The sequence below is a fragment of the Balaenoptera physalus genome (assembly GCF_965194825.1).
Source record: "Balaenoptera physalus genome assembly, chromosome: 5".
Classification (NCBI taxonomy): Eukaryota; Metazoa; Chordata; class Mammalia; order Artiodactyla; family Balaenopteridae; genus Balaenoptera; species Balaenoptera physalus.
The window spans coordinates 45,083,644-45,100,413 of record NC_138884.1 but is presented as its reverse complement, the minus strand read 5'-3'; the positions used below and the strand labels follow the sequence as shown (position 1 = coordinate 45,100,413).

The 16,770-nt window shown below is 55.5% G+C and overlaps 1 protein-coding gene across 1 annotated transcript in view; it reads right to left on the bottom strand.

Annotated features, from left to right (window-relative positions):
* Window positions 1-16,770, bottom strand: part of LOC309661491 (protein transport protein Sec31A-like) — a gene marked incomplete at its 3' end in the record, with an annotated part of 222,919 nt that overhangs the window by 33,942 nt on the left and 172,207 nt on the right. The gene's annotated exons all lie outside the window — the stretch shown is intronic.

Sequence of the window (16,770 nt, the reverse complement as noted above, 5' to 3'; positions counted from 1 at the left end):
CTTCCTTTTGGAGTAGGGATGTCTATTCTATGCCAGTCCCAACATGGTATTTGGAAACACTTAACTTGTTTGGGTCACAGATTTACAGCTACAGAGGAATTTTGCCTCAGGATGAATAGTACCTCCTGTCTCACCCATATGTGATTTAGATGGTGTTTAGATCAGACTTTGGACTTTAAATTTTACAGTTGATGTTGGAATGAGTTAAGGCTTTTGAGGCTGTTGGGATAGAATGAATGTATTTTGCATACAATAAGGACACGAATTTTGGGTCCCAGGGGCAGAATGCTATGGACGTATATCCCCCCCACCAATTCTTATGTTGAAGCCCTACCCTTCAATGTATTTGGGGATAGGGCCTTTGGGAGGTAATTAGGGCATGGGAATGGAGCTTTCATAATGGGTTTAGTGCCCTTAAAAGAAAAGACACAAGAGAGATCCCTCTTTCTCTCTGCCACGTGAGGACGCGGTAAGAAGACAACCATCTGAAAAGTAGGAAGAGAGCTCTCACCAGGAACTAAATATGGCACCTTGATCTTGGACTTCCAACCTTCAGAAGTGTTAAGAAAGTACCGTCTGTTTTTCAAGCCACCAGGTCTAGGGCATTTTGTTATAGCCGTCCAAGCTGATGAAGACACAGAGAATATATAAGATGGTCTAATATACATATATCCAGGGTTCTAGAAGTAGAGACAGGAGAGAATGAGTAGAAGTAACATATGAAAAAGATAATATTATGTTCTAGATGAGATGAAGAATGTGGATTATCAGTTAATGAAGCAAAATAGATCACATGGAGGATACATTTTTTTAACCTGAAACTAATCACACGTCAAGAAACTGGAGAACACAAAAGACAACAGACAGTCTTACAAAAAACAATCAGCAAGGAAACTGATCACCCACCATGAAAGGGTGTATTGATGGCATAATTTGAAAAAAACAGTAACAAAAGCCATATTCGATGGAATAAATATTCAAAGTTCTGAAAGGAAAAACTTTTCCTCTGGAACTGATTACCCTGTCACATTATAATTTCTAAAAGTTCACCAACAAGGGAACTGATAAAATATTTTTAATGTATGCATACAATGCAAAATTATAAATAATTAAAAAATTAAAGAACATCTAATATATCCATTTTTCTTAAAGTAAGAATGTTGAAAGAAGAAGCCAAAGGCAATATGATTTACATGACACCATATATAACCAAAAATATTGTTATTATACATAATTTTGATTATCTACAGCTCTGCTAAAAGCATAAACATTTTTATAAGATGGATATATACCAAGTTCTTGATGGTAGCTATCTTTCTCATTGTTGGTGAGAGGTGTAAAATGGGACAACCCTTACGGAAAACAATATGAAGTTTCCTCAAAAAATTACAAATATAACTACCATGTGATCCAGCAGTCCCACTTCTGGGTATGTATCCAAAAGAATTCAAAGCAGGATCTCAAAGAGATCTTTGCACACCCACATTCGTCGTAGCATTATCCAAAATACCCAAGACGTGAAGAAGCCCAAATGTCCATCAACAGATGAAGGGATAATGGGGGTCTAAAAACACAAGGAAATATTTCCTTCCTTGAAATAAAAGGAAACCATGTCTCATGCTACAACATGGATAAACCTCTAAGACATTATGCTAAGTGAAATAAGCCACTCATCAAAGGACATATCATAGCCACTCACATGAAGTATCTACAGTAGTTAAAATCATAGAAACATACAAAGGTGATTGTCAAGATCTCAGGGAGGAGGAGGGAGAATTAGGGAGTCTCTGGTGTCCCAACCCCCGCCTGGGTCCTGGGGAAGGAATCAGAACTCAGAACCGGGAGAAGAGGCCTTGGCCAGCAGGGAAGGGGGGGTGAGGCCCAGGGCGGGTCCACAAAGGATCAGAGCATCTGAGTGCATTAGGAGGAAGGGGCTTCAGAGGTGGGCCAGCACAGGCCGTGACGGGGGCTAAGCAGGCTGCGAGGGGGGGCAGTTCAGGGAGACAGCAGGGGTCTGCTCCCTGCCCCTCATTGTTTGCTCGTCTCACCCTTATGAGCGGGTCATTTCCCCTGCTCTGATGATTCAGTCTCTGCCGGCAACCACAGGACGGTGACTGAGGCCTCTACACTCCTCAGCATGGATCCCAGCTCCCACCCAGATCTGGGGCCACAGACACCTCTCCCCACCCCTGCTGCCCCTGTGAGCAAGCTGTTCTTGTGAAACACGGTCATAGTTTGTCAGGAGGAACTGTTTTCTATGGGAATACAAATCAGTCTTGATACCAATACACACACATGTCCAGCCATGGGTGGAAAGGGAAGGGACAGTAGTTCTGGGGTGTCGTTGCACACCCCTAGGCCCCTAAGGCCAGTCCCCACAGCCACAGCCAGATGGGTCCTCCTCCCTCAGCTGAACGAGATGCTGCTGCACAGAAATCCCACAAGTCCCACAAAGGGGCCCCACTGTCACTACCCTTATACACACCTGTAACAGGTGCCCCATGAACTTCCCCGCGCCCATTCCCCTTGTTGCATCCTCATTGGGATTAAGAGGTAGCTGCCTCAACCACGCTCCACATTGCAATAATCCCAGTGGGACTAGAGAACGCTCCCGCTATGACGAGGCAGACAGTCCTGTCCCCATGGCCAAGACTTTTCCTGTCTGGTCAGGCCACCCACACAGGAAACCCTGGATGAGCGGAGGGTCACCCCAGCGCCATCGCCTGGCCACTTCAGGGAAGCAGAGAGAAGCTCCATAAAGACAAGGGCCGTCTCCAGGCTCCGTCCTAGAAACTGGTTAGTGTCCAGAGGGCTGAGAGGCACAAAAGCAGCTCTCCCTCCCCAGATGGTTCAGGGATGCAGAAGATACTACAGATGCCCCAGAAGGCCCCTAGCCAAGCAGGCTTTAGAGAAGGGGATGATGAGGGGGTCCCTGGGGAAAGTGAGAGCTGTGCGTTCCCAGGGGCAGCCTGAGGAGTCCTTGTCTATGTGGAGGAAAGGTTTGGTCACCTGTAGATCCATAGCTCCTGTGACCTCCCTCACCCTTCCTTCTTCTCAGGATCGCTCTCTGTGGAGCAGCTCCACACGAACAAGATGACAGTGGCCTGAGAGCATTTCCCACCAAAACTATCTTTATTCACCATTTTCATACATCACTCCAAAGGTCCTGCCCACACCCACCTCCCCCACCTCCCTAACCCCCCACAATCCCACTCCCCCTCCCCGCCCTGGTGGTCCTGCCCTCCCTCCCTTCCCCCCACATCCTCCAGGATCAGCACTGGGGTGAGGAGGAGCCCCTAGGCTCCCGTGGGGGCCGCCCTGGGGGGCTCGCCCTGGAGGGCCGGCCCGGCTGTTCCCTACTAGCTGCAGCGCTTCCTCTTCCTGTTCCTCCTCTTCCCTGTGACAAACGGGTCACGCTTTCTCTTTCTCGGCTGTGAGGGGCGAGCCAGCCCCAGAGCCAAGGCTGGCCTCGCAGAGACCCCGTGGGCAGCCCCGGGGATGGGCAGCTTCTCAGCAGCGGCTGGGCGCCCACACAGAGCCCGCTTCCTCGACTTGGGAGCGGCTGGTGGAGCTGGACTGAGGCCCCTTCTCTGAGGGGAGGGGGCCTGGGGAGCACTCTGGGCCCCCCAACCTCCAGGGGAGGCCAGGCCTGAGGCAGGGGCACGACTCTGGGACAGCCGGCAAGGCGGCAGGCCCTGCGGAGAGGCCAAGAGGGAGGCCAGGCTGGGGCGCTCCTCCTTGTCCTTACCGGCCGCGTCCCTGGGCCTTCGGGCCTCCCGAACAGGAGGCGCCACTCTGAGAACAGACGCATCCCTGGGTCCCAGTCGAGGGCCAGTGCGCCTTTTACCCTGGGGAGGGGAGGGCCGCCCAGCCCGGGATGGAGAGACCTCCTGACGTCCTGGAGAGGGAACAAAGACTTTGGGCCCGAACGGGCCAGTGTCTGTTCGGATGGGCCTATGAAGAGCCTCAACATCAATCTCTGGTGGGCAGGCTTCATCACTGACCCCTCGACGGCGGTCCTGGTCGTGCCTCTGGGCACCTTGGCCGCCGTGGGACTCAGATGGACTTGAGCCCATTCCGGGTGCACTGTGGCTCGGGGCTGCCGGCCCACCCTCGTCCTTTTTCAAGGCCAGGAGTCGTTTCTGCACCAGCTGGTAGGAGGGAGGAGGACAGTGACGGCTCCACGCGCACGTGTGAGAGGAGGAGCACTGGGCAGTGGGACAATGGCCCTGGGGGGGAGGAGGGGACGGGTGACCCCAGGACTAGACTCCAAATGCAGACACGGTGGCATTCCTGCCATCCTCCTGCACCTTATTCCCAGCTGTGTGTCCTTCCCTGCGCTCCCGGCTCCCCATCCTCTCCTTCCTATCACCCTGCGCTGCACCCACCCCAGAGAGGGCCCTTCCCCATGCCAGGCCTCCGAGGCAGGGAAGGGATGGACAGAGCCATGTGGGCCTCCTGCTCTGGGGCCCTACCTCTCCCCTGCTCACTGGGGTCCCTCTGTGCCCTGGTCTTCCTGGGTGTCCCTTGTCTCCCCTGTTCTACCTGTGATCCCTCCCTCCTCTGGCTCCCCTGGGCCACCTGGTTTCCCCTGTCCCCTGGATCACCAGGGGTCCCCCCTCCCCTGGAGTCCCCTGGCTCCCTAAGTGTCCCTCTCCCTCCCCTGGCTCACTTCTTCAGGGGTGAGTCCTTCCTCCTGCTTCAGCTCCTCAGCAAGGGCCGAGACATCCAGCTGTGGGTCTGGGGAAAACAATTCTGCCGGGAATCGAGGGTGAATGACTGCCTCCACCTCGGACAGAAAGAAGAGGCTGTGAGCATCCTTGGCCAGGAGTGGCCTGTGACACAAGAAGACCAGGAGGGAAAGTGAAAAGCAGAGACCCACCCCCACTCTCCTCCACAAGGCGGGGATGGTCAGCACACACACACACACACATGCACATACACAGTCACACAGAAAAGAGCACATATACAGATGCACATACACAGACACACAAAGGCATACACACAGACACAAACATATACACACATACATCTGCGTAAACCTCCCCTAACACCAGGCTCAGGAACAAGGAGCTGAGCTTAAGTCCCATCGGCCTGAGCAGAACCCAGATCTTGGGTGCTGAGAGTTCCATGCCCTGGCATCTTGTAGACCCCAGGCTCCAGGCCCAGCCTACCTTGGTGACAGAGTGTTCCCGGGAACGCAGCTCGTCAGTGTAGCTCAAGAGACAGGGGTCCAAGTAGGTGTCGTCCTCTTCCTGCTTCAGCTCATTTCCGGCCTTTCCACATTCTGCATCTGACTTGCCTGGGGCTGAGTGGACGGGCCCCACCAGCGCCTCCATCCTGTCCACATCCTCCCTCACAGCCTCAGGGGGAATCTCCTTGGGCGCCTTGTGCTCCGGGTTCCGCTGGGATCTGTGGGGCTTCGGGTGCGAGGGCTGGGCCCTGGGGCCGGACATCCTGGGAGCACAGGCTGAGGCAGAGCAGGAGGAAGGGAAGGAAGGTGAGGGACTCCCGGTCCACCTCCTGACCACCGAGCGCACGTTGGTGAGGGCATTGTTTGGGGGACGTTGATGTGGGTGTGGGAGGGGTCAGGACCATCTGAAGCCTCATGCACAGTTGGAGAGGGGAAGTTAGGGGGTCATCTAAGAGAGTCAAAAGTAAGGAAGTGGGGAACCTCCAATTTTCTAGGGGTCTCCCCATCAAGCCCACTTCTTAGGCAGACTTAGTGTGGGGTCCTTTGACAGGGAGGTATGAGAGGAGTTACAAAACTGACCAAGTCAATAGCCCGTAGTGACAAAGGGCAGCTGAGACCCCACCCCCCCACCCCCCGCCTCGGTGGCTGTTTTGGTTGAAAGACCAATGCCCCTGTCTTGAAAGAAAAGGATCCACATGGGGACAGTGGCCAACCCTAGGCCCCTGTTACCTGTGCCTTCAGCTCCAGTGGGAACCTGGGTGCCTGGCTGAAGGCCCACTTTCGGGGCTGGGGGGCCCCGAGGATCCAGCTTCGGTGGGTCCTGCGCGCACTGCATCCACTGCAAATTCTGAATGTGCATCTCCTCCTCGGCTGCAAATTCCATGAACCTGGGGGGTGACGGAGGCACAGGCCACCCTGAGAAAAAGGCCTGGGTTCTGGAGCCCAACAAAGGCAGCCAAGAATGAGGCACTGGGAGAGGATGTGCCTTGGGGCCGTCAAGGCCCTGTGAGGTGCTGTCCACAGGAGAGAGCTGCTCCTGGAAGTGATAACAAGATCTGGGACCCTTCCTGCCTCACCAGCACTGCAGGGCATTCAACAGCATAGACCCAGGTCGCTGAATTGAACCAGGTCAACGGGACACATGGCTGACCCAGGGGGCACCCTCCTCATGCCCCCGTCCCCATCCAGGACCACATGCAGGGCTGCCAGCCAGAGGCTGGAACAGGCATGTGCTCCCCACAGGGGTCCTTGCCCGAATCCAGGACCCTGGGCTAGGACTGAGAGTCCTGCAACATAGACCTGGAGACAGGGCCCAGGAGAGGCTGGACGATGTGGATGCTGAGCTTAGAGGAGAGGCCTTCCCTTCCTCTGAGAGGCGCTCGTTTGTTTGGTTTTGTTTCTTAAACCAAGGGGATTACCATGGAGCAAACACTGGAAGGGCCGGAGACCCTTGGGCCGACGACAGCTGGCTTCCCCAGCCTCTTCAGGGATGCCAGGGTACCCACTCAGGGCACTCTTCATGAGGAGAGGTGGTCCCAAATCTATGTTAGTGGCCGCCAGCCACCCACCACTAAGGAAGCAGCAGGCTGGCGGGTGGAGCTCTTTCCCCGGCCCAGCCCATATGGCCGGAGTGGGACCCCTACTGGACTCACAGCTTCACCCTGCCCCGTCCTGAGACCTTCATGTCAAGGTAAGGGTAGGTCAAAATCAGGGGAGGGCAGAGCTCCTGGTGGAGGAAGGACAGAAGTCTCAAACTGTCAAGGTGAGGGAGGGGTTTCTGGGGGACAGTAGGGCCCCTGGGCTGCGGGGACCCTGTGCTGGGTGACAGCCCTTCTCCTCTGTCCTCTCTGATGCGCACCCCCACGGCCAGACCCTGCCCTCACCCACTCGCCTCACCCTCCACGCAGCCCCTGGGCCCAGGACGCTGACTCACTTTTGCGCCGTCTCGTAGTAGATCTTCCGGTCAAGGTTGCTCAGGCGCCGCCATTCCTGCACGGCCCTCCACAGTCCCTCCTCCAGCAGCATGGTGGGATTCAGGCGGGCCACGGATCGAAGCACTGGGCTGTAAGCCCTCGGGGTCAGTCTCCGGGCCCAGCCCAGCCCCCACCTGCCTGACCCCACCCGCCCATGTGGACCACACATCACTCAACCCAGAATGACTGAGCAACAGGAGGGTGAGAGGCGGGCGTCTGGAAGGGCAAAGACAAGCCTTCCCGGCCACTGCTGTCACCGCCTCACACTCACTCAAGATTGACCATCCACTCCCAGGCTAGAGCTGGCACATTGTGCCTTGGGGAGCTCTTTTCCTCCTCAAGGCTGCATTTTCATAATAAAAATCACGATCATCAATGAGGCATGGCAAGTGCCAAGCAATCTGCTCACACTTCATAGATTAGTCCAAGGCGTCTTCTGCACAGTCCTCTGAGTGAAGTGTAATTGTCCCCTTTTTACGAGGGACCGGAAGTTTAGGATGGAAATGCCTGCCAGGCTCACAACTCTAGTGGGAGAGAGCCCACGCCCTTAGGAGAGCTCTACCATCACCCTGTTCCTAGTGGAATTCTCCACAACGAAGTGGAGGCACGCATAAAGCGCTCTCCTGGGCCCCGCGCTCCTCCCCCTCCTCTGAAGTGACCTCCCCTGGCCATGTACGCTCAAGTCCTGTATGAAGGACACGGCACCAGAGGAGAGTGCAGCATCCTCTCCTCGGCTCCTCACCTTACACCACGACCCTCTCTGACTGCAAGTCTTCAGTCCATATTACCATGAGAAACATGGAAGAGCAAGCTGGCCAGACTCACAGGGTGGTGGGGCCCGTTGAGATAGGGCACATGTCAGTCCTGATGTCACGGACTGGCAGGCCCACCCATGTGACCGACAGTGTGCCTTCTCATAGCATGAACATCGCCCTCACACCTTCCTTCCAGTATCCCTAGAAACCTAACGTGCGAGTCCATCCCCAGTTCCTCTTTATCTAAAAGCTCCCATAAGCTCAGGACCCCCTGAGCGTTCACTCACATGAGAAAGCAGGAAAAAGCTTCTGCATCAGGACTCAGGTGAAAGTGTCTCCGGGCCAGGGGCTTGACGTGCTGCCAACGTCGGAAGTTACTGTACTCTCTCTGGGGGTTAGAGGAGCCATTCTGCGAGGTGTTGGACTGGTTGGTGGCCAGGCGGCCCTCCCTGGAAGTGCCATGTGGCCATGGCCCAGAGTTCACTGGGCGAATGAGAGTGGCCAGCTGGGCAGCTGGTGGTGGAGCTTGAGGAGGAAAGCCTGGGGTCCAGCCTCCCTTGCCAGCCTGACGTCCTCGAGAGGGAACAAAGACTCTGAGCACGAACGGGCCAGTGTCTGTTCGGATGGGCCTATGAAGAGCCTCAACATCAATCTCTGGTGGGCAGGCTTCATCACTGACCCCTCGATGGCGGTCCTGGTCGTGCCTCTGGGCACCTTGGCCGGCGTGGGACTCAGATGGACTTGAGCCCATTCCGGGTGCACTGTGGCTCGGGGCTGCCGGCCCACCCTCGTCCTCTTTCAAGGCCAGGTGTCGTTTCTGCACCAGCTGGTAGGAGGGAGGAGGACAGTGACGGCTCCACGCGCACGTGTGAGAGTAGGAGCACTGGGCAGTGGGACAATGGCCCTGGGGGGGAGGAGGGGACGGGTGACCCCAGGACTAGACTCCAAATGCAGACACGGTGGCATTCCTGCCATCCTCCTGCACCTTATTCCCAGCTGTGTCCTTCCCTGCGCTCCCGGCTCCCCATCCTCTCCTTCCTATCACCCTGCGCTGCACCCACCCCAGAGAGGGCCCTTCCCCATGCCAGGCCTCCGAGGCAGGGAAGGGATGGACAGAGCCATGTGGGCCTCCTGCTCTGGGGCCCTACCTCTCCCCTGCTCACTGGGGTCCCTCTGTGCCCTGGTCTTCCTGGGTGTCCCTTGTCTCCCCTGTTCTACCTGTGATCCCTCCCTCCTCTGGCTCCCCTGGGCCACCTGGTTTCCCCTGTCCCCTGGATCACCAGGGGTCCCCCCTCCCCTGGAGTCCCCTGGCTCCCTAAGTGTCCCTCTCCCTCCCCTGGCTCACTTCTTCAGGGGTGAGTCCTTCCTCCTGCTTCAGCTCCTCAGCAAGGGCCGAGACATCCAGCTGTGGGTCTGGGGAAAACAATTCTGCCGGGAATCGAGGGTGAATGACTGCCTCCACCTCGGACAGAAAGAAGAGGCTGTGAGCATCCTTGGCCAGGAGTGGCCTGTGACACAAGAAGACCAGGAGGGAAAGTGAAAAGCAGAGACCCACCCCCACTCTCCTCCACAAGGCGGGGATGGTCAGCACACACACACACACACACACATGCACATACACAGTCACACAGAAAAGAGCACATATACAGATGCACATACACAGACACACAAAGGCATACACACAGACACAAACATATACACACATACATCTGCGTAAACCTCCCCTAACACCAGGCTCAGGAACAAGGAGCTGAGCTTAAGTCCCATCGGCCTGAGCAGAACCCAGATCTTGGGTGCTGAGAGTTCCATGCCCTGGCATCTTGTAGACCCCAGGCTCCAGGCCCAGCCTACCTTGGTGACAGAGTGTTCCCGGGAACGCAGCTCGTCAGTGTAGCTCAAGAGACACGGGTCCAAGTAGGTGTCGTCCTCTTCCTGCTTCAGCTCATTTCCGGCCTTTCCACATTCTGCATCTGAGTTGCCTGGGGCTGAGTGGACGGACCCCACCAGCGCCTCCATCCTGTCCACATCCTCCCTCACAGCCTCAGGGGGAATCTCCTTGGGCGCCTTGGGCTCCGGGTTCCGCTGGGATCTGTGTGGCTTCGGGTGCGAGGGCTGGGCCCTGGGGCCGGACATCCTGGGAGCACAGGCTGAGGCAGAGCAGGAGGAAGGGAAGGAAGGTGAGGGACTCCCGGTCCACCTCCTGACCACCGAACGCACGTTGGTGAGGGCATTGTTTGGGGGACGTTGATGTGGGTGTGGGAGGGGTCAGGACCATCTGAAGCCTCATGCACAGTTGGAGAGGGGAGGTTAGGGGGTCATCTAAGAGAGTCACAAGTAAGGAAGTGGGGAACCTCCAATTTTCTAGGGGTCTCCCCATCAAGCCCACTTCTTAGGCAGACTTAGTGTGGGGTCCTTTGAAAGGGAGGTGTGAGAGGAGTTACAAAACTGACCAAGTCAATAGCCCGTAGTGACAAAGGGCAGCTGAGACCCCCCCCCCACCCCCCGCCTCGGTGGCTGTTTTGGTTGAAAGACCAATGCCCCTGTCTTGAAAGAAAAGGATCCACATGGGGACGGTGGCCAACCCTAGGCCCCTGTTACCTGTGCCTTCAGCTCCAGTGGGAACCTGGGTGCCTGGCTGAAGGCCCACTTTCGGGGCTGGGGGCCCCCGAGGATCCAGCTTCGGTGGGTCCTGCGCGCACTGCATCCACTGCAAATTCTGAATGTGCATCTCCTCCTCGGCTGCAAATTCCATGAACCTGGGGGGTGACGGAGGCACAGGCCACCCTGAGAAAAAGGCCTGGGTTCTGGAGCCCAACAAAGGCAGCCAAGAATGAGGCACTGGGAGAGGATGTGCCTTGGGGCCGTCAAGGCCCTGTGAGGTGCTGTCCACAGGAGAGAGCTGCTCCTGGAAGTGATAACAAGATCTGGGACCCTTCCTGCCTCACCAGCACTGCAGGGCATTCAACAGCATAGACCCAGGTCGCTGAATTGAACCAGGTCAACGGGACACATGGCTGACCCAGGGGGCACCCTCCTCATGCCCCCGTCCCCATCCAGGACCACATGCAGGGCTGCCAGCCAGAGGCTGGAACAGGCATGTGCTCCCCACAGGGGTCCTTGCCCGAATCCAGGACCCTGGGCTAGGACTGAGAGTCCTGCAACATAGACCTGGAGACAGGGCCCAGGAGAGGCTGGACGATGTGGATGCTGAGCTTAGAGGAGAGGCCTTCCCTTCCTCTGAGAGGCGCTCGTTTGTTTGGTTTTGTTTCTTAAACCAAGGGGATTACCATGGAGCAAACACTGGAAGGGCCGGAGACCCTTGGGCCGACGACAGCTGGCTTCCCCAGCCTCTTCAGGGATGCCAGGGTACCCACTCAGGGCACTCTTCATGAGGAGAGGTGGTCCCAAATCTATGTTAGTGGCCGCCAGCCACCCACCACTAAGGAAGCAGCAGGCTGGCGGGTGGAGATCTTTCCCTGGCCCAGCCCATATGGCCGGAGTGGGACCCCTACTGGACTCACAGCTTCACCCTGCCCCGTCCTGAGACCTTCATGTCAAGGTAAGGGTAGGTCAAAATCAGGGGAGGGCAGAGCTCCTGGTGGAGGAAGGACAGAAGTCTCAATCTCTCAAGGTGAGGGAGGGGTTTCTGGGGGACAGTAGGGCCCCTGGGCTGCGGGGACCCTGTGCGGGGTGACAGCCCTTCTCCTCTGTCCTCTCTGATGCGCACCCCCACGGCCAGACCCTGCCCTCACCCACTCGCCTCACCCTCCACGCAGCCCCTGGGCCCAGGACGCTGACTCACTTTTGCGCCGTCTCGTAGTAGATCTTCCGGTCAAGGTTGCTCAAGCGCCGCCATTCCTGCACGGCCCTCCACAGTCCCTCCTCCAGCAGCATGGTGGGATTCAGGCGGGCCACGGATCGAAGCACTGGGCTGTAAGCCCTCGGGGTCAGTCTCCGGGCCCAGCCCAGCCCCCACCTGCCTGACCCCACCCGCCCATGTGGACCACACATCACTCAACCCAGAATGACTGAGCAACAGGAGGGTGAGAGGCGGGCGTCTGGGAGGGCAAAGACAAGCCTTCCCGGCCACTGCTGTCACCGCCTCACACTCACTCAAGGATGGCCATCCACTCCCAGGCTAGAGCTGGCACATTGTGCCTTGGGGAGCTCTTTTCCTCCTCAAGGCTGCATTTTCATAATAAAAATCATGATCATCAATGAGGCATGGCAAGTGCCAAGCAATCTGCTCACACTTCATAGATTAGTCCAAGGCGTCTTCTGCACAGTCCTCTGAGTGAAGTGTAATTGTCCCCTTTTTACGAGGGACCGGAAGTTTAGGATGGAAATGCCTGCCAGGCTCACAACTCTATTGGGAGAGAGCCCACGCCCTTAGGAGAGCTCTACCATCACCCTGTTCCTAGTGGAATTCTCCACAACGAAGTGGAGGCACGCATAAAGCGCTCTCCTGGGCCCCGTGCTCCTCCCCCTCCTCTGAAGTGACTTCCCCTGGCCATGTACGCTCAAGTCCTGTATGAAGGACACGGCACCACAGGAGAGTTCGGCATCCTCTCCTCGACTCCTCACCTTACACCACGACCCTCTCTGACTGCAAGTCTTCAGTCCATATTACCATGAGAATCATGGAAGAGCAAGCTGGCCAGACTCACAGGGTGGTGGGGCCAGTTGAGATAGGGCACATGTCAGTCCTGATGTCACGGACTGGCAGGCCCACCCATGTGACCGACAGTGTGCCTTCTCATAGCATGGACATCGCCCTCACACCTTCCTTCCAGTATCCCTAGAAACCTAACGTGCGAGTCCATCCCCAGTTCCTCTTTATCTAAAAGCTCCCATAAGCTCAGGACCCCCTGAGCGTTCACTCACATGAGAAAGCAGGAAAAAGCTTCTGCATCAGGACTCAGGTGAAAGTGTCTCCGGGCCAGGGGCTTGACGTGCTGCCAACGTCGGAAGTTACTGTACTCTCTCTGGGGGTTAGAGGAGCCATCCTGCGAGGCGTTGGACTGGTTGGTGGCCAGGCGGCCCTCCCTGGAAGTGCCATGTGACCATGGCCCAGAGTCCACTGGGCGAATGATAGGGGCCAGCTGGGCAGCTGGTGGTGGAGCTTGAGGAGTAAAGCCTGGGGTCCGGCCTCCCTTGCCAGCCTGACTAACTCCAACAGCTGAAGCAGTCACCACGGTCCCCATCACAGGGGTTGCTACGAATACGGGTGCAGGACATGAAGCACTCCTGCTGAGGGCCCCTGCAGCGCTCCAGTTGAGGGGGGCCTGAGTAACGACAAAGGTCTGAGTCTGGGGGACCTCCACTGTCCTCCCTTGTGACCTGACTTGAACAGTGAGGTTGCAAGCCCCAGGGGCACTGGGGCCACGGCCACCATTAGCCACCAAAGGCGTCCTGGGAAAAGCTGGCAACAGCAGGCTGCTGCCAGGAGGGAATGCTGGCGTGATGGGACGTGGCAGGTGCTGCTGCCAGGGTGGCCGGTGCTGGGCGCCAGGAATGGGTGGAGGGAAGGGCACTGCCGTGAAAGTAGACAAGGAGGCCCCGGGGCTCATGGTCATATCCGTTCCCAGCACTGCAGATGCTGTGGAGGCAAAGGAAAGGAGTGAATGCAGGAGGAGAATGGGCACGTGGCACTGAGGCTTTCTGTGGCATCAGAGTGTAAATCTCCACAGGGGAGGGACACTTGGACAAGGGAAACTGTGCAGCGTGCAAATGTCTTCCAGTGATTTTCATGCCCTGACCTCCAGTTGAGAATTATTCCACTGGTGACCCCGCGCCCATCCACCAAGGTCCCTGACCCCTGTCTGCCGAGAAGAAATCGCCTCAGCAAGCACTGACTTGGAGAGCCTCCCTAAGGCACCCCCTGGCACCTAAGCCTCACAGGCTGTCTCCCAAGACCTGGAACTGTGTGGACATCCGCTCTGTGAGAAATGCCCCTCAGCCGGCGTACTAGCAGGTAGGGACCTTCTCCAAAGTAAGTTCTAGGCACCCAAAGGCCCTTTGTGGACAGGCATTGTGTAAAATATTAGGGCCCCACCTCCTCCTCAGTCCTCCTTTTCCTGATGCTCAGTAGAAATCCCCTCTTTCTTTCCTAGCCTCACAAAACAAAACAAAATGCTGGAAAATATCTCTCTAATGGAATCCCGATACAAACCCAGAACACTGGCCCAGAATGCACCTGCATCTCAGAACAACCCACAGCAGACACGTAACATGGGCCAGGTCCTGCCACCCCCTCCCCAGTGCCCAGAGTCACTGTCATCACTCAGGAGTTCTGTTCCTAGGAGGCGGGGGTGGGGGGAGTGGTGTGTGAGAAGTAGGCACGTGTCCCTTAGATTCTGTCATTTCACAGCCAGTGATGGCTGCAGAGGATTAAACAAGGGCCAGGGAATTGTCATGTTACATTGGTCATGGGAGTACAGACCGCCTGTGGTCCTTCCCCCTCCAGCTCCCAATAACGGAAAGACAATCTGAGAAGCAGGCATAAGCCAGTTGCCATGGCGATCAAGTTGTCTGGATCACATCCCTGTTCAGGAGAACAAGGTACACACCACGGTGCACCTAATTAACCAGAACAGGTGTCATAGGACGTTTAATAATAACACAGAAGATCGTCTTCCTGCCCCTGGGCTGCACTCCTTCCCCCTTTAAAAGAGGAAGCAGCCTTCACAGACATTCCACCCGAAACAACCCCACTCCACATCTGTCCCCTGTCCATGAAGGAGTGACAGGAAATATGAACAAACTCTTCCTCTCAAGGCAGCCTGAGGGTCCACCATGAGATACTGGACGAGATGAAGTAGGTCTGAAGTACTGCGATTCCACAAAAGGAAGAACAATTCAGAGCAACTCAGGAACCTGAGCCCTCTCTTGGCTGAAGTTACACGGTTGCCCATCCCCTGTTGAATCCAAAGCAACAGTTGCCTGAACTGAGAAGTGAGCTCTGGGCTGGGAGGAGTGGACGAGGTGTGGGCTGCGGCAGTTCGAGTAACCTCCGGCCTAGCTCTCGGAGAGGACACTTCACTGCAGGCGTGGCCACACACAGCCCCACTGAATAGTTTTCTCACCAAGACCATCTCTCCCCACGGCCCCCTGAGACACAGTATGCTCCTGTTCAAATCCCGTAGAAAGATACGGTGAGGCAAGCTTCAGGCGCCTCAGGAACACAAGACAGGTCTAGGCTTTCCTCATGACCCTCCCTGTGTCACCACCAGGACATCACACACATCCTTACACACACGTTTCAAAGTGGCTGGTCTCCCTTCTAGAAAGAATCAACCTGCCTGCTGCCATCCTTTCTCCATAGCCAGGGCGATTCCTCTTGATCCACCTCCAATGACCCCTCCTCCCCAGTGCAGTCTCAGGTTTCTTCAGGCTCCCCAGTCTCCCAGGTGAAATGTCCTTGTGTGTCCAGTGCTCTCTTCTCCCTCTACTTCAGTCCAACTGTGTGCCCACAGTGAAGTGTCACGTGTGAACCCGAAGGATGGGAGGGATGGCAGGGTCTCTGAGAACACACCCCCAGCCTATAGGCTTACCTCCTTCTGAAGCCATCCTGCAGGCTTGGGCACGGACTACTGCTGCCTGGTAGCCTCCATGAGAAAAGTCAAGACCAGGACCCAGAGAGTGACCTGCTTCAGCAGACGCTCAGGATCCAAGTGAAGGAGGGCCAGGTTTGAATCATAAAAGTAGAATGTGGCTGAAACGTTCTGCAGTGGGGGAGGGGCAGAGGGCACGTGGGTCTGGGTAGGGTGGGGGTGGGGAGACATTCCACGAGGGCTCTGGCAGGTAGGCAAGAACCGGAAGTTCCTTCCACCTCACACAGTGGCAACACAATTGGCGTGGGCCTCTTTACGCAGTTTATAGACTGTTTTCTTGATTCACGGCACCGAGGTTGGACTTGACGGTCCCTTCCTTTCACTTCTTTTTCCATCAACCTAGTTTTGTGTCCCTCAACACACTCTGCTTCCTACCTGGCTCTTGACTTACTTCAACAGAGACTAGACTTCCTGAACAAAATTCAGAACTGTTAGTCTGATAAACACTTGGGTATTTATGGCCACATGGAACTGAGTATTTGCAATTAGGATTGTCTCAGCAGATCCAGTGTCTTTGACTGCTGTATGTACATCACTCCTAAGGGAGTGGTCCTTGAGCTCCAACCAACATCCAGCAGGACCAGCCTTACTAATGTTCCTTTGTGCTGGAAAGCCCCCGTCCATGAAAAAACCATCATGCAGCCCCCATGTCCAAGACCAGAATTCACTAAATGTCTTTCTCATAGTATTCCATGGTTGTAAAAGATTTAGTTTTGTACCTTTTAAATGATTTTAGTATAATATTTTAAGCGAGCCACACCTTCTCATGGTTCAAAATTAAATTGTGCAAAATGGAATATGCAGTGGCGAGTCCTCCTCCCACCTCTTTCCCCTGTCAACCCAATCCTCTTTCCCGGAGGAAACCAGTGTTATCTCTTTCACTAAAATCTTCCCAGAGATACGTCATGCAACTAAAAGCGAAGGCAATCTGTTTTCAGTTTTTAAAATGCCTTCATTTTTTTTCTAGTTGAAAATTCATATATGTTCCAATATATCTGAGGATATTTCCAATGATTGTCTTTGTACGGGTATCGTGGCTCCTCTGTTTCTGCACTAGATTCCTACAACAAGACTTTCTAGTCTCTTAAAATTCAAAGCACCTGAAAGAATAGGGTGGCTCGATCTAGTAAAGAAAAGTAACAAATGCCTAACTGAATTTGACTTTTGAATTTCACATAAACAATGAATTCATTTTTAGTACAACTTTGTCCCATGCAACATTTTGGACATAGTTT